The sequence below is a fragment of the Otolemur garnettii genome, unplaced genomic scaffold, assembly GCF_000181295.1.
Source record: "Otolemur garnettii isolate 467f Iridium unplaced genomic scaffold, OtoGar3 scaffold00048, whole genome shotgun sequence".
Lineage (NCBI taxonomy): Eukaryota > Metazoa > Chordata > Mammalia > Primates > Galagidae > Otolemur > Otolemur garnettii.
Genome location: NW_003852443.1, coordinates 10,893,535 through 10,918,939, shown reverse-complemented (window position 1 = coordinate 10,918,939; position 25,405 = coordinate 10,893,535).

The following is a 25,405-nucleotide window of genomic DNA, read 5'->3' as shown; positions in this document are numbered from 1 at the left end:
ATCATTTTTAGGGGGGATGGTTTAGTTAGATACTTGCCTGAATTATGCACTGCCTTGGTACATAGCCTTCCTTTCTTAAACAAGTGTGCAGCGGATGTGTGCAAAACACTTCTTAAAAGGCAAAATTAAATAACCAAATGTATTTGATAACTCAGGGTGAAAAGAGGTTCTGATTTCTAATGCAAGGCACTGAGTGCCTTTTTAAGGGGCTGTTCTATATTTCTGATTGCTGAACAAGGGGAGAGGTGACTGTCCCAAAACTTTGGACGTTTTCAAACTGGGCCCAGCTCTGCAGTCTGTGACAATGCACAGTGGTTGATGAGTTAGTTCTAGAGGCTTCTGAATTTTAATGATGTTGGAGATGATATTGTGTGTCCTTCAGCTTGTTAGAGTGACACCAGCACTCCATAAATCATAATACCTGTGTATTGTAAAATCAATAGCCAAGTGCTATCTCAGCACTAACCCTTAATAAGTTTTTCAGTGCTCTAACAGCTTAAACTTTGTCGTCATGCCATTGGACCTGTAGGTTAGGATCAGAGCATGCTTAATTTGTTTTGTAATAGAGACTTTTCGCTAATGAAGGACCGATTAGTTAAGCTTTGGTTGCCACTCTGGTGATCAGTTGGCAGAACAGCCCCTGCAATTAAACTCGTGTATCTCTGTCCTGAAGCAAAAAAGCAGGCTTAAACAGTCAATAAATGTTAATCCAGTCACAACCTGTCTCTGCCTTTGAAGGCTGCCCATGAGGGTTTTTTTACCCCCACATCACATTTTTTTCATCTTGTTTTAAACGTGGTGGTCCCCACGGAGTCTGGATGTGGCGTACACGACCTCCCATGGTTCCATAATAAGATCTGGCATGCTAACAACATTGTCTACAGATCTGTCATCTATAGGTCTGTCTGTCCCTCCCCCTCCCTCATCTCCTCGTCTCTCTATCCAAGGTTGAAGAATAAAGGAGCACATGGGACCTCTAAATGAAATTGGGTAACTATGTATGCCAAAAGGAGGATGTGCTTTTGTGTCGCTAGGACATACATTAAGGTCTCTCTCTCCCACTGTCACTATAAACATATGGGGTGGGGATGGTACGGCAAAACCTTTTCCTTATTTGCTTTTGTCGAGTGATCCTGAGTTGTGATGAGTGCTGAGAAGTGAGAGCTTGGGGCAGAGCCAGAAAGCAAAAGGGAACTTCCAAATAATTCCTGGGGGCCTGGGGATGGAGGAAAAAGGAAGAAGAAGAAGAAACTAGGAATTAAAAGCAACTTCTCAAAATTATTTAATACTCCTTTTCTTTGCTAATCTTTGTCCTCAAACAAAATTCCTGATTTATTTTCTTATTTTTTTCTCTTTCACATAAGACAGAGAAGTAAGGACTGACAGCCAGAGGGCAAAGTCTCGGATGCAGGCTGCATGCCGCAGCCTTGGGGCTGAATGGACCGGAGTGGTCTGAACATTTAAACATTGGAGCCACATACTTCGGGAGTCTGAAGACATGTGTTTACTTCTCTCCCCTGCATAGGAGCTTTGCTTTCCCCAGGATATACACAGGGCCCATTTTACTTTATGTGATTTAGCCTGGGTTCCTGATTAGGAGATTTCAAGTTGTGGGGAAAGGAGACACAGATTAGAGTGAGAGGACGAGAAGACCAGGGGTTAGTTGTCCAGAAGTCACCGGTGTGAGGCGGCAGTACTGAAAACTGGTGTATTCAACACCTTGCTGACCTAAATAGGGTTTAGAATTTCACATGTCATGAAGCTGGGTTTTGTAGAACTGTTGTTTGGTTGGCACTTTATCTACCATACCAGTATTTTTGGATAAAATGTTATCATTTAAAATAAGGTAATAAATTATTACTCACCAGAATAGCATTAACCTAATACAATTACGTGTTTTAAGTGTTCTGGAGCTGTAGTGCTCTTTTACATGGGTCTTCTCCCTGGAATGCAAATACTTGGGTAAAATCTGATAGCTGTGGACGCAGCAGAAATTAATCATGCCTGTATGAACTCATTTATGTTAGAAGATCCCCCAGTAATTACTTTGCGACTCACTGGTTTTTCAGAGAAAGAAATTTCAAACCAATGTGATACAATATACATACAAACATATTAACCCTGCCTTAATAAAGGCAGACTCTTTTAATTATTCAATTGCTTAGTTAACAAATATTTATTGAGTACCTACTATGTGCTGCTCACCACAGTAGGTGCAGAGGAAACAATCAAAAGCATGAAAAGCCTGGTCTCCACCATGGTCCTGTGCTCAATGTTGTAGAATTTAATATATGCAGAGAAATACATTTAAAGTAAAAAAAAAATCAAACACAAATATATTGATTATGAACACTGAAGGCAAAAAATAATTAGCATTACTCAAGTAATTTATGACCCTAATGGGTATCCAGCCACGTGCTACAGGCTGTAAGTCATTCAGTAACAGTCTTCCTGAGCTCTGGCTCTGTAAAAGATGCAGTGTCAGGTACCGGGGACAAATATCAAGAAAATTCAAGGTATTCAAGCCTTAAACTTCATAATTTTATTTTTTGCCCTCAAGAATGTAAGACGGAACATGGACCTCAGAGCAACTGTAATCAATTCATGAGAAATGCATGTTTAGACTTTACTTCTTCATTTTACATTATAGATGTTTTGCTGTAAGTGGAATCATTTGAAATTCATGATTTAAAGGAGCCCTGCTGTGATTCCTTTTACTAAGCAGAGGAGACCCTTTTTAACATGGATAAACGACTGTAAATGTTCCGTCCTCTGAGTCTGAATTTTGGTAAATTGGGGTTTCCCGTATGGGCCTGAAGGGACAGAAGTGTACACACACACACACACACACACACACACACCCACCCCCTCACCCACACGAGACAGTGAGTCTGAGTAACCAGAGAGGCAGCAATGGTGGGGTGATCCTGCCAGGGAGTTTGTAAGCAAAACTGATTATATAGCCACTGGTTAATGAGGGCCACTTTCTTGTGGACTTTGTATATTCTTAATGCCACCGAACAACCACAAGCCAAGGACAGTCATTCTGACTAAGCAGGAATGGAGAGAAGGAAATCAATATTGTCATCAGTGTTGTTTAACATTTCTTTGTTAAGCTTTGCAGCCTAACAAATATTTTACAACTCTTTTGTTCCCTAGTCTGGTTAACCAAGAAACAAATCCGGAAGGAAAGGAGCTCTGTTCTCAAGCTTCTGGAAGGGAACTTACTGTTCTCGTTAACCAATTAAAGGCCATTAAAAGCATGTGGTTTTCCCTTGAGGCTCTAATTCAGATAGACAAAATTAAGAACATTCTTAATAGAGGTACCCCTTACTTGTTTCATTTATGCATAGATGGCACAAATACCATCCTTGTGGCAAGGGCCATAGCTGGACAGGAGAAAGGCGTATGTTGAAACGGAAAAGGAGGTTGGTAGCAAGGGAGAAGGTCCCCCAGCCTCTTGCCTTATCTGCAGTCCCTTCCCATTCCAGGCCAGTTATCCACGGGGCCAAGAGCAGTCACGTGGCAGACTAGGGACTCCCCAGTTCTCTTGCAGTCTCCTTCCCAGGATATGGAGCATGAATGGGCAGGAGGAGGTTTCATGTGACACTGGCCTCTAAAGGAGCAAATACAACTTTATTCTATAGAGAGAGATACTGTTTAGAGGTAAGTTGCAAAGAGGCATGGAATGACTCTTTCTTAAGGCAGAGGCCCTGACATTAAACAGATATTGCAAGTGCAATGTACCTCAGTAAACTGAGACCCAGTTTCAACTTCTCTGTAAAAGGGCTCACAGGGCCTTTGGATGACCCCTTTCTGAAGAGGATTCAGAAACTTGCATTCAACTCTCAGATGAGTGCATCAGAGGAGCTTGACAGGTCCCTTGGAAAGGAGCCTTTGCATTTCTCTGGAAGAGCCTTTCTGATTTTTTCCCTAAGGGGTTGCCATGAAAGGAGGGCATAGTGGAAATTGAAGGCTTGGAAATTAAACTCCACTCTCCCCATTTTTTTTTTCAAGATTAGAAAGTCCTGCCAAGAATAAACAGGGGTAATGTGAGAGTTATTGTAGGTAGAAACCGAGGAAATGTACCAGGTAATAGTCCCACAGTAAAATGACTTGAGGAGGAAAAGGAAAGTTGGCTGTACCATAAATGATCGCAGGAAGAGTAGTCTTTACAATTGGACACGCCGTCTTTGAATATCTGCTTTGTCAATTGACTTTTTGACTCTGGGTCACGTTATTTAACCTCCTAGGGCCTTATTTTCATGGGGTCGCTGTGAATTTTTATTGAGAAGACGTAAAGCATTGAAAACACTGGCAAGCTTACGAGTACCTCCTCAAACATATTGGCTTTCCCATCCTTTTTCTTCTTTTTGGCTTTTGGCTAAATTCAAATACTCCTGCTATTGTCATAGTTTAAGGTAAATGGAGACAAATAAGACAAAATCATAATTGGCAAGGATGGAATAAATAAAACTAAAGCTGAGGAGATGGTGTTTAACTTTATTTGTAATAAGGGTGTATAATAGTACGGATTTGGAAAGTGTACATTTTCCATTTCCTCTTGCCGAGATGTAGAAAATGCAATTGTCATTTGTAAGCTTTAATGGATAATGTAAAACACTAGTAACAGCAGAAGCTTCACTCTCAGGAAGCCCTGCTAGAATTTAAGATTTTACTCCACAATGTGACGGTGGCTAACATGTGGTAATCATGAAAAACTATGAATGTCCCTATGAGTCAAGACACTGTACACTCTTTATTTCCAACCCGATTGGAATTGGGTTAAATCCTAGACCGACGCTGTGAAACAAAACTAGTGTGTGGCAGGCAATAGTTGATTCTAAGCCTTAATAACCTAAAATATTTTTCATTAAAATCCACACCAACCCAAAGAGCCCCGATGCCTGGAAAATGCATTTATTTTTTCCTTTTTATTTTTGAACAAAGCAAGGAGCTGAAAACATCAGAAATAATGAAACCAGCATATTTTTATTGCTCTGTTCTTACAAGAACTGATTTTTAATGAAATTTGGTTTAAAACAAAAAATCTTGTTCCTGGGTTGAATTTTTTTGCGTGGCACATTCCAGCCTGGGGCTATCTTTTATTGGCCAAGTTATAAACCCCAGAAAAGGGGGTTTTATAGTGGAAATGCTGACAGAACCCGCATAGTGCTACTGGGTGCCTCTCTAATTAGTCTGAAATCCTGAAAGCTGAATTCCATAATATGTGGCCTGTACTGTAGCAAGATTACAGTGTGGCCAAACCCCCAAGCTTAACTGGGCATTTCACGTGCAATCAGGGTTTCATATAGACTATGGCGGAGCCTTTTACAGTTGTAAAATGCTGGTACTTTTAAGCAAGAGAAAGCTTTATGGGTCCTCTTACTTATTTGAATGTAAATGGAGCTATTTGTATATATTTTTGATAATCTAGGAATCCCTGGCATGCATATGGCACTTTGCAGACAATGAACTTCCACCTAGGCCTGGGCAGTCGGATTGCTAAGGATTTATTTTAATATCTAGCACCTTCCATAAAATCAGCTTTAATTTGTGCCCAAGAGCTTGGTGCCAACATCCACACAGAAATACCCTAGCAGGGAATTGAAATGAGCGAAGGACAGGACACACAGAGCTTTGCACACACACAGCTTTCGGGTTTGGGTTTGTCCGCTAGGTCCTGCCCCGCCCTGACTTGCCTGGTCTAGGCACTCAGTGCTTAAGGTGATTCCAGGCACACCCTCGCCCATGCAGGTCTGATAGGGCCTATTTCTTTTACAGCTGCAGAGCCCTGTCAAAGATCACTGGGGATGGTACATGGCCTGGCCTTAAGCTGGGAGAGCTCTCCCTGCTCAGGGCCGTATCTTAAAAAAAAAAGAAAGGAAGAAAGAAAGATAAATACCAGTTTCTGTTTAAAAAGGGATCACATGTCAGACAGGCCCACAGCTCGTGAAATAGCTCCCCTCCTCCACTGGGAGTTGAATTTTCCTCTTTATTTCCCCTGTAGGTCGTTCCTTGGTTTCCTTCACTGTGGGTTTACTTTCCCGAGGTGTTCTTCCGCGTTAGAGAGGTCAGGGGGCACACCAGGAAGAAGGTTCCTGAAACTTTCAGTGGTTGTCCAAGAGGTACGCTTCCTCAGAGTGAAAACACGGGACAAGAAAACGTTAAGAGCCCAGAAGTTGTCACAAAGAGCATCCTGGAATGCAACCCTGCTGCCTTTTGGCTGAAGACCCTGCAGGCACAGGGTCGGTCCCACAGAAGACTGTCAGAGAACATTTTACTGACATAGTGGAGACCAGGCTGCTTTTCGCCTCGACTTTGTCATTTCTTGACATTGTATTTTTGGTCAGGAGACTACTGCTTGGCAATGATCAGGGCGTGGTGGCATAAGAAGACAACAGAGATCTATAATAGAAAGTATCTTCTTCCTGTAATAATAATAAAAGCAGGAGCAAACACACTGCCTTTTGGTCTCTTTCTGTTTGGGTGAGGTATACAGTGAAATGATGAGTATGTTTACACTCAACAGACATAGTTCCAATATCATTTTTAAAATAAATTATGTATTAGTTATAAATACATAACTAAGAATATGTTACATGCTACTTAATATACATTTACAAATAGGACATTTCACAGGAAAAAGTGCTTTCAGAGGAAAAATTATAAATTCATTCAGTTAAGAAATTAGATTGGCTTTTCTCTTCTGTTTTTTGTTTTCCGTCTTCTGTGAGAGGCTACTTTTAACATGACCCAGTGATTAATCTGATTAAGATTGAAATGAAAATAATGTGGCAAGCTAGTCCGCTTGGATTTCTCCAGGCCCATGGTCATTGCAAATATTCTCCTACTCGTAAGAACCTAGGTTAAATCATGCATTCTGCTTTGGGGGTTGGAAAAATCTATGATGGCAGCCCACAGTCCAATGAGCTTTTCAATAAGTACATGATCACTTCTTGAGTGAGGTGTGAATATGTTGGGGTTTCCGTGTGGGGGGGGACAAAGAGAAAATCAAGGCAGGCCCTGAAAACAATGTCTGTAATTGTAATTGCCTTATTGAAAATGAACTATTTTAATGAAGAAAACTGTGAGTATAAGATATGATACATAATTAGGCAATGAGACTTTAGCTTCATTGAACTTGCAATGAAGTTACTGAGAGGCTGTGAAGGGCGCTGCACCCATGGCACGTTGCTGGGCCTATTCTCTGGGCGTAAACTTCAGGTCAAAACAGTTCACTGACAAAAAGGTGGACAGAACTGTGCAAACCACTCCTAAAGTTTGCATGGAAGATAGAAAATCAAAACTAGTCAAGGCAGGTTTGCAGAAGGTTAAAAAGAGAAACTCATTCTGGAAGGTATCAAACTTCTTATAAAGATACAGTAATTAAGACATTGAAGTATTGGTTGAAAGTCAGAAAAATTGCCAGTGGAAAAAGAGAAACTCCAAAGATAATGATACGGGCATTTAACACTCTGTAGAGATTTCAGTGGCATCATAATTTTGAAAATGCTGTTTGGATAGTGGATATACATGTAAAAGTGTATTTTTTTGGGGGAGTACTAGATATAAAAATACATTTTATACTATATATAAAAATACATTTCAGATGGGTACAAAGGAAGAACTTAAAAATTTCTAGAACTAAATTTTTAAACTTTTAGAGTCTTCCATATAAATCTTAATTTATATAGAAAAAATACATATCTAAATGGGATAGAGAAGGATTTATTAAATAAAAGGTACAAACCATATTAGAAAAGATTGATGAACTGGACTAAATTAAACATAAACTGGGAAATACATTGCAAACTAGAAGATATTCACAAAGAGGCGGCCAACATACAGAGAATATTCTGTAAGTATTTTGTAATGCATATTTTATAAATAAAGGTATATTTAGCTACAACTTTCCATTTTTCCTATGCATAGTGAGTTTAGGGATATTTTTTGGGACACTCTATATGTTACTGGTAAACATATTAGACCGTGATCTTTTTGTGTACATGCACACATTTATCTAGCAGCGCTGGTGGTATAAGTCATTCAACCCTTTTGGAGAGACTCTAGCAATATCTAAAATGGTTGAAGTTGGGCATGCCTCCTAACCCAGCAGTTCCTAATCTAGGCGTAGACAGAAAAGAAATTTTGTTTGTGTATATGAGGAGTATGTCTAAGACTAGTCACAATATTGAAAAAGTAAAACATTGGAAACAACATAAACACCTTTCATTTATGAAATAGAAAGTTTTGTAAAATCATAAAATGGAATACTACTACACAATGGTTAGGATGAATGAATTAGATCCACCTGTGTCTTCATGGACACATCTCAAAAATATAGTTGCATGAAAAAAAGCAGTTTTACAAAAGAATATCTACAATTATATATGCCTTTGAAATCACTGTAATAATTTAAAAAATTCATTTGCGACTTCTGATTTTTTCTGAGTACTTGTTTATGTTGAAAACCATAATGAGGCTTGGCGCCTGTAGCACAGTGGTTACGGCGCTAGCCACATACACGCAGGCTGGTGGGCTTGAATCTGGCTCTGGCCGTCTAAACAACAATGACATCTGTAGGAAAAAATAGCTGGGCGTTGTGGTGGGCACCTGTAGTTCCAGCTGCTTGGGAGGGTGAGGCAAGAGAATCACTTAAGCCCAAGGGCTTGAGGTTGCTTTGAGCTGTGACAGCACAGCACTCTACTAAGGGTGACATAATGAGACTGTCTCAGAAACAAACAAACAAACAAACAAAAGAAAAGCGTAATGATAAGGTCATGAAGAATACATAACATCTTCTATTATAGCTAGTGGTTTCCTCTGGGAAGCAAGCTGGGGGAATAGTTAAATATACATAGATTTATTTTATTTAAAGAATTCTGAAGCAAATAAAACAAAATACAAACTTTTGTTAAATTCAGATAGTAAAAGAACTTGTCATATTATTTTCTATACTTGGCAGTATTTGAAACATTTCATAATTTAACAAGATTGTACTCATAAATATTACTTCTTTTAGATTTGTGCTATCCCAGATAGAGTGTCTAGATTCTAAGACAATTTATTGGAAATAGGCTGTGTAAGAATTTCTATTTGTATTTTAAATCTCACCCTGTTAAAGTTTCTACTTTTTTTTGCTTAAATTTACCATGTTTATTGGTTATTAGCATAGTACAAGACAAATATTATTAATAAGAAGTATATATTATATATGTGAATGTGCAAAAATCTTATTGATGAAAGTGTATAATTAAAAAGTTGTCTAAAGACAATACTAATCTTTTTTTTTTGACAATACTAATCTTTAGACAACATAAATCATTCATATTCTCATGACCTCAAAATAATCCCTGATTATACTTTATATATACATGCTACTTCCAAAATTTTCTATGCACATTCAAATATATTTAATAAAAATTGGATTATATTATGTAAAAGGTTTTGAAATACCTTTTTCACTTATAAATAACTTTTATCTCTGTATATCACTTTCTTGAATGTTAATCACGATTGCCTTTTTTGTTAGACTTTTTGCAATATCATTTTTAACAAAATATCTTCTTTCTGATTGTGAAAATTATACATGTTCCTTGCAGAAAACATAAAAAATACAAAGTGAGACTTTTAACTTAATCATAATCCCAGCACTCAAAGAAAATCGAGACTAATATTCTGGTGTGTTTCCTTCCGTTCCTATGCATTCTTTCTTGTCCATTTATAGTATATGGATTATAATTCTAATTTTATAAAACTGTCAAAAACTAGTATATACGGGTTTGTCCTTTTTCCACTTAACATTTTATGATAAGCGTTTCTCCCTATCATTAAATGTTCTTTAAACTTAAATTTTAATGTTTATGCAGTTCCCATCAAACGGATTGATCATAAACCACATAACCAGGCCTAAGTTGTTGGACATTGATGACATTTCCCATTTATTACTATTATTAATAGCACTGTAATAAACACTCATATTGAAATTTTGGTCGGCTTTAGTAATTATGTCCTTATGATAGACTCTGGGTCAAAGAACAAGAACCTTTTTAAGGTTCTTAATATATATTACCAAATTGCTTTCCAGAAAGAATCTGGCAGCATTTTATACCTACACATAAGGGATATGAGGATATATAAATGACATTAAAATTTTATTTTCATATAACTTAAGTGACTATATTAATTCATGAGGTGAAATTATCCCTGAATTTGATAGAAAAATCTATGCTTACAATTTAATTTGATTGGAAATCCATGGGTAAAAGTAGTTCTCATAAGGATAAAATATTTTCCTAATTGATGCATTATTTATTGAACTTGATAAATGTCCTTTTAAGGAACGGTGGAAACTAAAAAAAATAAAAAAATTGAATTTTTTTTGTGGTTAAAAAAAGAATCTGGAAATACTATAAATTTACATGAAATTATTAAAAGTGCCTGAAAAAATAGAGGAAAAACATATTTGGAAGAGGAAAAGATTCAATGCTTTTTAAATAATACGGACCATAATTGGAGCTTATTTATAAAACATTTTCATTATTAAACCCAAAACATATGGTTGTTTTTCATGAGAGTTGGCAAGTGTTTTTATTGCTTTATAAAAAATTATTGAATTATGCTCTATAAATCTAATCGGCATATAGATTTTTAATGGTATATATTCTCTTTCATTAACTTAGAGCTGTTTTCCATAAATACCAAATAGTGGTTAAAACTCAAAATGAGGGGATATAAGGTTAAAGCTAGGTATTTAAAATTTCGACAAATCAAATTTCAAATATAATTTTAGAATGTGTTCTTGGTCCTTAGGATTTTCAGTGCAGGCTAATTAGGGCGATCTCTAAAGGAATGCTTTTCTCACAGCTTCCATTTTGAGGTATAAATACTACCCAGAGAAAAACACAGGCTTGAGAATCTTAAGTAGATTTAGCTTCAGAAGCCAATAAAAGAGTTCTCTGGCCACAAGCATGGGTTGTGTTTATTGTGTTCATTCTTTTTAACATCCAAATAGAGATGAAATTTCACAGATAATTTTTGCTGGTCTCCATCCTGGAGGCAGAGCTGCATGGAGATAAACACCAAAACTGCCACAAATGCTCTTTTAAATGTGAAAACAAACTAAGATAAAGTGTGTTTTGTTGAAGTTTGGAATTCAGTTCCCAATAGCGCAGCCCTAAGGGTTTAGTCCATTAAATTTTTTTTTTTTTTTTTTTTTTTGTCTGTTTGTGCCTCTTCCTGCCTTTCATGAATGGGTTTGAGTACCTTGAGAAAGCAATAGCAGCTGCCCATCAGAACTGGGGGACAACTGTGTGGGGAGTGCTTACAAGCTAGGGAGATGAACAGTGGATGAGAGCCTGGAGGCACCATCCTTCTTGAAGTGCCTTGTCCCAGCTGCCATGTCCTAGAAGATGAGTGGGTATCATAAATGTTCCAGGAGTAAAATAGGAATATTGTAATTTTTTGAGTTTAAATCATGGCGACTTTTGCTGTTGGGGAGTGGGGATGAGGAGAGATTGAAGGTAGTGGTTTTATGCAGACCCAAAGAGGGACTTTTAACTGTTGGATATATGTCCCAATGTATTAAACAATAGCAGAAGAGTAGGGGAATAAACCCAGATTCCTTTGTGTGGGTTTTTAAATAACAAATTGTATTTGTTTCTTTAGCAACTGAAGATTAATTTATTAACAAGTATATATTGATGGCTTTTTAGGTGTGCAGCTATGTACAAGTGAGAAAAAGAGGTACGAGCCATGGTTTCCTGCATTAAGGAGTCTTAATCTATTTGAGAGCCTGACAACATGGGGAAAAATGAAAACAAAAGTTATTAGCCTTCTCTTGAAGCTGACATTGCCATAGGAATCACTCAACTAATAATGTTGTATGTTCTCACAGTCACTTGACCCTTTCTATTTTTGGTGAAGACAAACTAGTTCAGACAGTTGGGCCCCCAGAAGACACAGCTAACATATATTCTCACCAGAGTCAACTGTGGCCTTACAGCCAGGGAAGAGTGGGCGGGCATAGAGCATAATAGTCAAGAACTCTGCCACGGGAGTTAAACTAGACCCAAGTTCAAGTGATTCTGTAGTTTCCTCACTATGTACCTTGGGCAAGTGACAAACATCTTGAGACAGCTTTACATCTGTAAAATGGGGTATGTATCTCATAGCATTGGTATAAGGATTAAAGTTATGCCCAGGGTATAAATTAAGTGAATTACCTTGGGTCCCGCATGTCATCACTTGGAAAACATATCCTTGGTCACATAATAGCTTTGAAGAAAAAGATCAGATTAGGTACAAATGTTGAGTAAAACCTGCAAATAGCATGTATTTGTACACTTTCTTCTTTTTATACTCCAAGTTTGCAAAGGTAGCTTTCTCCATAGTGAGATAAAGAGTCCTCTGAACCACTGATGTTTATCACCAGTTATATGTGTGTAGCAAGATTGTGGCATGTGGCCTTCCATTGCTGACAGTGGTGATCTTGATCTTGTTAGGACTGAAAATATCATTTTTGAAGGTTATGGAAGAGAACCAGATTTTCATCTGCATTTCCTATTTGGTTAAACAGGTGGCATTTTTCTTCTTAGCTAAAGTACATTATGTAGCTTTTCTTAAAATACAGGTGGAAATTCCTGACAGACAGATATTTGGTGCTTGAGAGATAACCCTAGCCTGGCATGAATCAGTCACACCAGCCTCCCTTAATTTAGATAATTCTAAAATGTAATCCTCCGGATTTGGCAAGTTCTGCTGCCAAGCACAAGATAAGCATTCTTCTGTGTTCCTAACAACTTTTTATTTTAATGCTACCTCAGAATGTAATCTGTGTGAAGATATTTTCAGGGCAGTTAAATATTTAAATAACTTTCATCTACTTCTGGTGCTATACATGCAAATAACTTAATTGAGATGATAATCAGATACACAGGTACTTCCTAAGTAAGCCTGCTGTCATGTATACCCATGTGATAAAACAACTTGCTTAGGAGCCAGTGGTTTTCTTCATTTAAGATAAGGCATTTAGGGGTTGAAACTTTCTCTTAGCCCTCCTGTGAATTAGAAAGCAAAAATATGATGCCAGAGGTGGTGGGTAGTGGGCTCAAACCTAGCCCCAGCCAAAAACTACAAAAAAAAAAAAAAAAAGAAAGCAAAAATATGAAATAGAAGAGCAGTGAACTTAATATGTACTATAAACACACCCAGGTGAGGAGCCCATTTATCACAGATATATACTTCCTAAGGGCTCACCTTGGAATAAGTACAAAGGTGGCCCCAGTGCTGCTCTCATCCAGCCTCCCAAGGGTGGTCAGAGAACCTGGTAAGAAGGAAAGGCCTTCATTGGACTTGCCTTGCAATCTTAACTCCATTTCAATGGTAGAAATGTCTCAGCTGCCAAGAAAAACAAAGTTAAATAGAAGGGAATTTGTTGCACACATGTAATATGAGGAGTTAATCAATTTGATAATCTGGGCAAATCTCAACTGTGAATAAAGTTTTAGTCAAACAAGTGATTAAAAGTGAAGATGGGAAAGAGAGGAACATTAATACAACTGATTTGCAAAGATGATTGGGTTTGATTACTTATCCTGGAGCCCTAGGTTTCATGTCAGTTTCATTTTGCCCCCCTTCCAGGGACAATGACTTTGGAATTCAGATGAGTTTTGTACACATGCGTTTACAAGGCCATCCAGATTAGGAGTAAGACCAAGTAAATTTGTAGCATGTCTGAGTTTTCGGTGAGCTCTATACCTCTGGAAAGAGCAGAGCTGGATCTTCGTGTGGTGTTGAGTTGGGAAACATGTATGTGATGTTTAAGCAAATACATAAGTGCGTGCAATGGAGCGTCAGTGTGCACATCTCAGGAAATTTATTCATAACATGAAACCATGATGAGCCCTAATTTTGCTCTTTTCTAAGCCATTTGTTTTTTATTCGAGAAATATAAACCAATGACACAATCATGAGTTCAGAGGCTTTATAGAGGAATAGACCTCAAAGTCAAGAAACTAAAGGTGGGAACACCTGAAGAAGCAGTGATGAAATTATGATTTGGTATATGAAGTGGAGACAACAGGATGAGAGGCAGAGTGGGTTAAAGAATAAAACAAGAGGCTGCAGAATGTCAGTCTCTTTTTAAAAAGTTCAGTATGTAAAGACAGATATCCAGACAGTTCTTAAAACTGTCAGACTAGAGAACGCTTATGAAACTGCTCATGAACCATAAAGCATTATACTAACATGCAATTATTTATATTACTGTTATATTTTAGGATAAGAATGAGAAACTACTTGTAAGTACATTGTAAATGAGGTATGTTACAGTCACATAGCATTTAGAATCTTAGAGTGGTCCTTTGGTGCCCTAAGGGAACTTACAATTCTTATTGTTTGAATGTTTTTATCATTTCTAATTGTTGCTACTTCTATCATAAATCTGAGAAATAAGAAAGACATCAAGTTGTCAAATGGAGGTGTTACGAGAAACATCTTAAAGATGGAAGGAGAAAAAGAAGTGGGAATACAGAGGAAAAAAATGAAATTGAGAACAGAAAATTAAAATCCAAAATAATTGATCATTAATTCATTTAATCATCAAATATTTATTGAGTTAAATGCCAAGCATTGGGACGGCCTGGGAATATAGAAATGAAAAAGTCAAGGAAATTAAATGTTTATTGTCTTCTTGAGTTCTTTGAAGGAAAATGTTGCTTATCCGAAAGAGACAAAATTGATTATGGCCCGCATAGAGTATCTTGACTAATATGTTTTCTTGGACAGGAAATTCTTTCAGCTTCATGCATGACCTCCAGAAGCCAGAGGTACTGTCTTCACGCAAGATGTGATACGTTGGGTCACCAGTCAAATGGTTGATCATGTGTCAGTAGCAATACTTAAGTGTAATTTTATAGGCTTTTTTCACCATCATGTCAAAAAATATACAGTATGGAGAAATACACAACATCATTTATTTTGAAAAATGGACATTACTACCCAGTCAATGAACTGAAGGAGTGGCATCAGGAGTTTAATAGTGGCTTACTGGAGGACGAGGGGATGTGACAGAAGTCATTCATTTTTGGAGCCACAGCACAGATGGGAAGTGGAAGACGCTGTCACTGGTCTGGGGTTGTGAAACATGTTTAACACAGGCAAGCTGCATTATGATAGCTGAGGAATACTTACCTGGCAATTGATCTATAAGCTCGGGAAAGAAGATTTTATTCAGCAGAGACGTGAATTGCCAAGTTCCTGTCTGGGTAACTGAGTTTGAGAAAAGCAACTTCAAGGGGGAAGGGACTAGTAGCTCTGCACAATGATTCCAAGGGAGTGTGCATCTGCCTAGGGGAGGGTGGCTCGTTGGTCCCAGGAAGTCTCACAACATGGCTTTCATCACCTTGGTGAGTTTGCCTGGCCCAGACACTGATCCTCAGCCTCACAAACTTGAATATTTGATTTTTACTGGCACACAAAGACTAGATTCATCTTTCAGGACTGAGCTCATGGCAACCAAGTTCATACGACTGATATAAAACTCATGACTGCCAATTTACTACTTTTGTTGATAGTGGAAATGTATCTGTCTCCAGAATCTATTCCAAGTCTGGAAGATACACTCATTGTTTTCCCACAGGCAATCAAACTGTAATCAGAAGATGGCTTGATGAATGTTGAATCAAAACAAAGGAAGTTCAACTAAACAAATGTTTAATTATGTCAGACTAATGTAACTTGATACATAAACTTATGATAAAAATGGACTTGCTCAAGAGTTTTGAAAATCAAAAATGGAGATGGCCTGGAGCTACCCTTCCATGGATTAGATGGTACTATCTATGGAGGGTAGTTTGAGGTCACCCTCATTTTTGATTTTCAGTACTGTGAGACATTCCATTTTTTTTCTTTTTGCTTTCATTATTAACCAAACCTTTCTGATTTATAAATCATTGAGTGGGGGGATATAAACTGGATCTGGAATGTTGCATGTGAATCAGATACAGTGTTCCAGTGGGAAAACTTATGGCCCTGGAGAAATGAGGAACTATTGTGTCTTTTGGAGGTGACTTGATTAGCACTGCCAGTTCCTTAAATTGTTCTGAACACGTAGGTCATGTGGCAAGTGGGAAATGGATCAGAAAGTAGTGGTCTAGACTTGGTATCAAGACCTCACTTGTCATTAACAGAAAACCTTGAACTGTGTGTCCCAAGTGATTGTGTCTTTAGTGAGGAAGACACTTATGTTCAAGTTACCAGAAAAATTGAAAGCACAAACTGAAATCGAGATAAAAAAAGATTATGGAATAAGGAGAGTCTGTAACCATTAGTAAAAGGTCCAGAATATCAGTGGAAAAAATGTCTTTCAAAGTGGTATTTTTTGGGTGGCACCTGTGGCTCAGTGAGTAGGGGCCCACATACCGAGGGTGGCTCATTCGAACCCAGACCCAGCCAAACTGCAACAAAAAAATAGCTGCGCATTGCGACAGGCACCTGTAGTCCCAGCTACTTGGGAGGCACAGGCAAGAGAATCACCTAAGCCTAGGGGTGGGAGGTTGCTGTGAGCTGTGACACTACAGCACTCTACTGAGGGCAACAAAGTGAGACTCTGTTTCAAAAAAAAAAAAAAAGAAAAAGAAAAGAAAGTGGTATTTTTCGTTTTTAGCTAAATATTTATGAAACTCTTTTTTATCCTTCTCTGCCCCTGCTTCTGCAGTTTAAAATCTAAGTACATCAGTCCACATCTGGCCATCTCCACACCACTTGTCATATTAACTGAGAGAAGCTGATTTGTAAAAATGGCTCTCTGAAACGAGAACAATGCAATGGTAAGAGAAAGACCATCAGGCAAAGAGACTGTCTTTTCAAAAGCTTTTAGGCCAAAATACTGAGAGTTCCAGGAAGAAAGTTTTCCTCTTGGAAAGTCTTCCTTCATGTGTGTTCACCCTGAAGCCCTTAAGTAGGTCTTCCAGGCACTGCAAAGATGTTAGCCAGCACATTAGATCTAATGAATGCTGGCACAGCACAGCCGCAGAGGAGGAGTTGACTCCAGGAATCAGAGAGCAAGTAAATTAGCCCAAATGCTAAGCAGGCCTTATTGTTATTATGTATGTGAAGCTTTGGGGTTTGAAATTTCCCTTCCAGAAGCATATTTTATTGCATTATCTACCCAACAGAGCATAGCTTTGTTCTTTCTTGGACAGCCTTTCTTCTGAAGCATGAACAAAAGGGACTGCAGCCCTGTAGAATGACATGAATTATAGGATGAATGTAGATAGTCAGGCAATGACTTACTCCTATTTAATTGTATATGATCTGATACCGATAGAAAGTGGGGGGAGAGAAAAATATTTTGTAGTATTTATAATTAATTCATTGATATTTCTTTCTTTGGTATTCCTTAGGTCCTACATGAGTATTAAATTTAATTTTTAGCTCCATAGTAAAAACAAGATATGAGAAAAAATTATGAGAAACTTGTTACTAAAGTGTCTTCCATGGCATATAGAAGGCCTCTGCTTCTCAAATTCTCCATTGACATCAACAGAGCAGCAAGCCCTTAAAAGCAGTAAGTTTTGAGTCATTTTCTTAGCTTTTGTGTTCGATCAACCTGTCTTCAATTCCTACTGGAACGTCATTGGTTTAATTCTGTCCTTCCTATTCACTTTCCTCTGTCCTAATTATCCCAACTCTGGAAATTACTACAATGGTAATTGAGTCAGTCCATGGTAACTTCATCTGGTTTCTGAATCTCTGTCTTTTGCCCTAATCTCAATCTCAAAATAATTTCATTACACACTTTTTAAAAATAGCTCCTTTTGTCGGGGGGAGGGTGTCTTTGGCAATATATGTGAATTTCTCAGCTTGAGTGTCTCTGGGAATTAAGTATCTTATCATCATGGACATTAATTAATAGGTATTACTTCTAGCCATCATAAATGGTCCATGGATCATTATAGAATATATAAGTGGATTAATGAGATGCACTTCTAGAATTGGGAGGTAGGGCCAAATAATGAGGATATAGAAGTCAGGTAACAGTTCAGCAGTCTTTGGAAATCACTTGCTAAACTGTTCGCTCAATGAGGAATATTGCAAGTTCATCACCAATGAGATTGGAGTATGTCCTAAAAATGGTGCAGTTGGAAATGGAATAAAAATAAACCAAGACGCAAACTTGAAGTGTATTACATAATGTGAAACAACATAATGAGATATTGGTAACATGGAAAAGGGTAGTTAAGTAGAAAAGATCGCCAATGAATGACACCACAGATGCCAACTCTGCATGGCTGGTGTAGGCTGATGCATCCTCATTTAGTCTGAGATAGGGCAATGCATTTTGGTAAAGGGGTAGTGCTATCCCTCAAGGACATTCTGCTCCCTCTGCTCTTATCTTGAATATGCCACATAAAAAATGCTAAATAAAAAAAATAGGAGACTCATTTTGAACTGGGAATCAATTTACTGATTTTCATTTGGAATTATAGAGTAGTTGACCTGGGGAGAAACACCTGTTTTGCACATAGGCCACCCCTCTCAGTGAGCAGGTGTGCTCAGAATGTTGGGGTTAGAGTTAGGGTGAGTGTAAATTGAGCATTTGCAGAATGATCAGCCTTAGATGTGGTAGTGAACAACATTTATGGAAATAAAACTGAAAATGCTAATCTCAAGACAAACTTTTGGCCCAGGAAGACCACATGCCTCTAGGCCTTGCAATATTTAGGGATAATTCCTTAAGGACCTTTATGCTGGTTCTAAACATTTACATGCATAAAATCAACTTGGGAGCATATTAAAAATGTAGGCTTTTGCTCCTAACCCTGGGGAATTTAAGGGAGGTGGTCCATATCTTTACTTTGAGAAATACTGTTCAATTGACATAAAGCCTTAGATTGTTTGATGTTTGATGTTTTTCTGTCTACAAATCACTCATCCCTAAGGACCTAGCTTTGCATATGCGTGCATTACCCTAGATCCAGGATGGCAGATGGGAGAGGAGCACATTGCAGCTCACTCCTACCAGGTCCATGGTGGACACCCTGAATAGACGCCAACACTGTTTCCTACTGAGTCCACACCTGGTCTCAGAATCCTTCTTAACACTTGGGCCGGGAGGCTATTTCTCATTGATAGGATCTGGCATGTGAGTCAAACCAACTTGGCTTCCTTGTTCTAGATCAGTCTCTGTGGGTCTCAGCTGTGTGTGAAGGGCTTGAGGGCACACTGAGGAGCGTGGGCTCTAACCTTGCACACAGCAGGTGCCTGGCATGTTGCCTGGGGCAGAGTAGATATTTAGTGTGTCTTCCTCTTCTTTTCATATTAGTTAGGGAAGACTCTCAAGATCTCCCAGTTTGGGGCCTGCACTGAATAAGTGTTTTAATAACACTGTGACGTCCTTCTGATGTCCATCTACCATCTATATTTGTGTCACCCCAGGTTGACTGACAAGAGGGCCCTTTGATCCCTCATTCTTTGTTTGGGAGGATGATTTTCAGGTCAGAGGTTTACCTTTGTTCCTGAGGATACATCCACTTTAGGCTTTCTACCTGTAATCTGGTAGGCCAGGTGGTTCCAGAATTGGGCTTTAATGAAGAGACCAGGCTCTGAAAACATTTCATACTCCTCAGCTGTAGATTTTTCACCTATCTTTTCCTTTGACGCCCAGAAAGCTCCTTTGTAAGTATATGCTCTTCCTTTTTTTGTTGTTAATAAGCGTTAGTATAGAAGATGATCTTGGTTTTTGAGACTTTCTGAAAATACAGAAATTTTTCTGGGACTAGGAATGTTAGACTTTAGTAAATAATTAAAACCACAAGCTGATTATTGTGTTAGGAAAGCACAACTCCAGGAAGGCCGGTGAAATGAAAGTATGCATAGGATGGGAAGCTGGAAATTGCTAAACAAACCACACACCTCATCTCATATGTCAGGCAGCATTTGCAAGTGTGGCAGAGGATCTGTCACGCCGGATGCATTTAGAGATTCTGATTAATTGTGGAGAGCGTGCACTATGGCGGAAAGGCTGTAAACGTCATCCAAACGTTACCTCTGCTCCTGTCTCTGGCTTCTTCCGATGATTCTGTGGCTCAAGTGCTCGATCTGCCCTTGACTCACACTTCTCCTTCCACTCTGTCTACACTGAGATTGTGCCACCCTTTATTTCTGTGGACAGCTTTCTTTGTGTCTTAGTGGATCAAGCCATTTGTATTTCTTTGAGATTTCTTGCTGGTCATTTAAGCGCCTGACAGTGCTGAGACACAAAAGGTAAACTTGACAAATATTTCATGATTTATTCATTGATTTCTAGAGACTTTTCTGGGTGAAGGGCTAGAAAGTGGCCTTCTATATCCAAAGGGGAGAGACTGGGATTTTTTTCATGATGATTCACCCTAAAAAGACAGTGCTCCATCCACTGATATCAGATACTTTTACATAACAAACACACGTATATATGCTCCGATGTTATTTTCATAGAACAAAGGAGAAATAAAATATTCTCTGAGAATATCAGGTAGCCCTATTGTCTATGTACAACTATTTTATGTGTACAATGATCATGATTTTTACTTGGAATTAGGAGTCCTCTTTATTGTATTAGTTCAGCCTGCTTGAATGTATTTATTTTGAAAGTTTACATAGACAACTTTTTCTTAAAAAACATCTTTTGCCCCAATCTCAATGTCAAAATCATTTTATTATACACTCTTAAAAAACAAAAACATCATGCAAACCAACAAAAGGATTTTTTTAGCATCTCATTATTAATTCACAGTCTTTCTGATACTCGGTCTAATTTATTAGCAGCCTTACCAGGAATTGAACAGGAACCAAAAGTGAGGGGAATAAGTTCAAACACTATTTTGAAATAAAATTTGATCTGTAGAATCAGTGAATTATGACATTTTAAACCTGCTAGAGACCTCAAATTCATCTCATTCAACTCATTAATGTTGCAAATGGGAAAATTGAGACTCATATTGAAATATCCCGTTGGATGCTTCACAGTTTGTGGGTATCATACTCTGGACTACCTGGTCTCTTCATCTTTATTCCCTTAACTAATTCAAATAAATACTTGGAATTTATACTTTCTCTTCATCTTTGATTAAAATTCTTCACATCTTCAGGAGGCAGATCTGAAGCCTAAGTGCCTGTCCTCAAGTTAGTGGATTCAAACTGAGAATTTCTTGATTACCAGAATTTTTAAAGCCTCAGTTAAATGAGATAACATATGCAAAGCATCCAGGGCCGCACTTGGCACATGGCAGATGCTCCATAAGGATTTTTTAAAAATTCCTCTTTCTTGCCTCAGTTCCAATTCTGACATTTGGCATTTAATGATTCTTTTCAGTAGTTGTTCTTTCAAAACAATGTTACTGGAGCAGTAGATGTATCCTCCCTTCCTCTATCATATTCTTTTGAAGACCATTTATATTAGGCAGAAACAGTTAGAGGGTGGAGGACGAGGTCTGGGACTCACAAGGTTTAGAGCAAGATTCTCCAAGACCCCATGGCACAGGGGTGTTAGTTACTCTTGTAGTTGAGAGACTGGGTTTTAATTTGTGTTGAAGCTACATGGGTTTTCAGCAGCAGGTTTTGTACATAACAGGGAGTTTCTGGATCTTGTTAGCTCAGGGCAAAGAGTCATGCTTTGGAGCAGTTACCCCAGCAGGAGGAAAAAAGATGATGGTTGGTAATTACATCAGTTTTGCACTGTTGAGCAGATGTTCTTGCAGATAGATTTTGGCTGGCATTTACAGAATATCACTGGTGGTTCTCAGGATAGTGTCAGGGCTGCTACGAGTGGAGGAGCTACCGGTCTGTGAAACACTGCAGGAAGGAGAATGAAAGGAGCCGGATAGCAATGGAGAAGTTAAAAAAACACAACTCTTGAAGGGGGCCCTATTGAGATTTTCCTGGAGAAAGCAGTTTTGCTAGCCTAGATAATTAAATCTAATAAACATCGTATAACCTTTGTAAATTTTAGCTTTAAAAATAATTCAGTAGTCCATCAGTGTTTGAAAAAAGTAGATTATTTATTTTTAAAGTAAGGAACAAATTAGAAAATAGATGAGGGAGCTAAACTGTGCTTAGAACATAACTGTAAGCAGTAAACTAAAACCACAGAGTGGATAATGGAAAAGAATGATCACAATGGGTATGAATAGGAAATGCTACCCATTCAGCTAGAAATTCTGGTTTACGTCAAATCAGACCAAAAGTGGGATGGCCAGCAGTAACATACTGCTGGGTAACAGAGTATCTGTAAGGAAGAGGCAGTTTCCTGCCTGTGGGCTTGAAAATCCTTTCAAGTTTATTCTGTTCTCTTAAAAAAAAAATCCAGATTTAAGTTTTCTTCTCTATATCCTTTGGAATATGTAAGTGGACTCCTAGCACTAGATCTTGGAAACTTTCCTTTTATTTGGTGTCATAAGTAACTGTAAAAGCTTCTTCACATAAAGTAATGAGAAGATTATTTTTAGTTTATAGGCAGGCATCATCAAACGAAAAATAATCTCTAATACATTTCTAATTGCATTGGCATCCATTCCATTTCATTTTCCCTGGCCATGGAAGTGCTGATTTTAAACATTGCAACCTTGCCATGAACTCTATGGGCAACTGATGGAGGCAGGAGAGAGAGAGAGAGAGAAAAAGAGAGAGATTGGTCTGAAGTGGCAGCTTCGATGTTCTAAGTGGACGTGAGCATCCATCCTCTTGTCAACTGAAGCGAACATGGGAAATGCAATTCTCAGTGTAGACCAGAGGGAAGATGGAAACCCAGAAGTATTTCTGGCTCCTCAGTTGAGATCCTGAGAACCTGACCTAGGATACAGCATGTAGAATAGACACCTAATAAACACTGGGTAAGTGAAAGAAGGGGTCAAGTGTGGAGGAACAGAATGCCTGGGGGAAGGTTTGCCTAAGGAACACCCAGCATATTCATCATCTATTCAGGTTGTTTGACTGCCTTCTCATGTGCTCCAAAAACAAAGAAGGATTGGACAAAGAAAAAACAGAATCCTATTTAAGATGCCAGTGAAGATGGTATGCAAATTACATGTGTATTTCACACATGGTCCTTTAATCTACCCTAACACCACGTGAAAAAAAATCTCTGGGAGAATTGTGACCACCAGATTTCATTATTCTTCTTACTGCTGTGTCTCTGAAGTCAGATTTGTTTATCACCTCTCCCACCCTTTCATTCTCTGCCTCCATAAAATTGTAATGTTCTTTCTTAGACTACATACTATCCAAAGTCAGGTTTGTTTCAAGTTTCCCTCTCCTCGTGAGTGCTCAGCTATGGCCCCCCCAGGTTACCAGGAGCTTTGTACCTGATCCTGAGTGGAGCCCTCAGTTAACACCCTTCTCAGGCTTGCCTTGGCCTCACATCCCTGTGTTTATGTCCCTTCTGTCTGTCCAGGGCCAACTGTAGTGTGACCTTGATCACTTCTGTCCACATGAAGCTCATCGTTCTTACGGTTCCCTGACTAGTGTTTGCCCCCAACTACTGTTTTGTAGGCATTATTTGGACCTTTCAATTAGGTGTCAGGTCCTAATGTCAGGTGGACGTTCTCATTTTTGTCCATTCAATTCTTCACTCAGCGTTTACTTCTTGAGTGACTTCCATATTTCAGGGACTATATCCAGCCCTTGCTACTCAAAACATGAGTAGCCTCCATCTAGCAGTGTAAGCAGAAATCTAGACCCTCAGGCCCCAGCCCAGACTTCCTAGGTTAAAATCTGCATTTAATAAATCCCTCATGAGACTCATGTGCCCCGTAAAGTTTAAGCAGCAGTGGCCTAGGCACAGAGGTTATGGTGGTGAACAGGAAGGGGAGCCTCTGGCACTGGTGGGTTAGATTTCGTGGGTGGCCACATTTTCCTCGAATGTCATTCAGCAAGCACAAAATGTTGGCTGTGATACTGTGACTGGGAAATCCTCATATTTCTCTGACTCTGTTTCACCAGAGTGCTCAGGTTGGTAGCAACAGTTCCCACACTACATAAAGGGAGGAGGGTTTTCATGGCCTTAAATGGGAATAGACATTTGCTAATTGGGGTGTGAGCTGAAGGTGGATTCCCCTATTGTGTGTTTCTCCCAGCAGTGGTGGTTCTAGTATTAGGCTCTTATAATAGGATTATTATATCCTCTTGCTTAATTGGTACCTTTATCACTATATAGTGACACTATTTGGGTATTTTGTTTTCTTTTTTATTGTTTTTGACTTAGTCTGCTTTATATGGTACATGACTATCAGTGAAAGGATAACCCTATAAGATGTGCTACCTCTGCATACTCCACTGCAGAACTAATTCTATAGCCTGTTTCCAAAGGTCAGACTACCCCATGCACTGCCAGATCCTTGTGCTCTGATTGGAGGGGTTTATAAGCATACAACTGTCTCTGAGGACAGGGCGAAAACCAAACTACAAAAAAACTGAAAGGAGCAAGGAGGGAAAAATAAATGCATCATCAGCAAAGTTTTTAAAAATAGAACGGGCCACTAGCAAGAATGAACAGGATGATATTTATGAGGTTGGATGATTAAGTTTGCAGTCTCATCCCAAAGAAAGTGCTACATATGTCATTGTTGAAAATCACCATGGTTACCTCTGAGGTACTTCCCCTGGTCATCTGGTAACCATAGTGATATTCAGCAATGAGGTATACAGCACTTTTTTCATGAACTTGTCAAACCTCATATGACGATAGCTCTGATGGCCTTCCCGGAAGAGTTTCAAAATTGATCTAAAGGGTAGACTAGGAACTGCCATTAGTGCATCACTTCCCAAGGGGGGAATTGCCTTGAGGATGACTGTAGTGATATTCAGCAATGAGGTAGGTAGCACTTCTTCTGGGATGAGTTCATGAACTTGATTGTCTGACCTGAGTATAACTGCTCTTGCTCACTTTTGGTTTCTATTTACTTTCAGTCTGCATGTGTCTTCATGGGTAAGTTTCTTATAAGCAACATGCATATATATCATGTTTGTTAAAAATTCATTCTGCCAATCTATATTGTTTAAGTGGAGCATTTAATCCATTTATGTTCAGGGTTAATATTGATATGTGAGGCTTTGTTCTTGTCATATTATTAGTTGATTTTTAATTGTTTTATAATTTTTATTTTATTTTATCTTTTTTTTGCAGTTTTTATCCAGGGCTCGGTTTGAACCTACCACCTTTGGCATATGGGTCCGGCCCCCTACTCCTTTGAGCCACAGGTGCTGTCCAATTTTTTTCTTTCTTTTTGTCTTTGTGGTTTGCTGAACTTCTGACAAATCCTCTATCTGATTCCATTGTGAGATTATTTCATAAGACCTGCGATGAGCTTTATGCTTTTGTGTATTTTCATGATGGTGAATATTGACCTTTTGTTTTAATATTTGA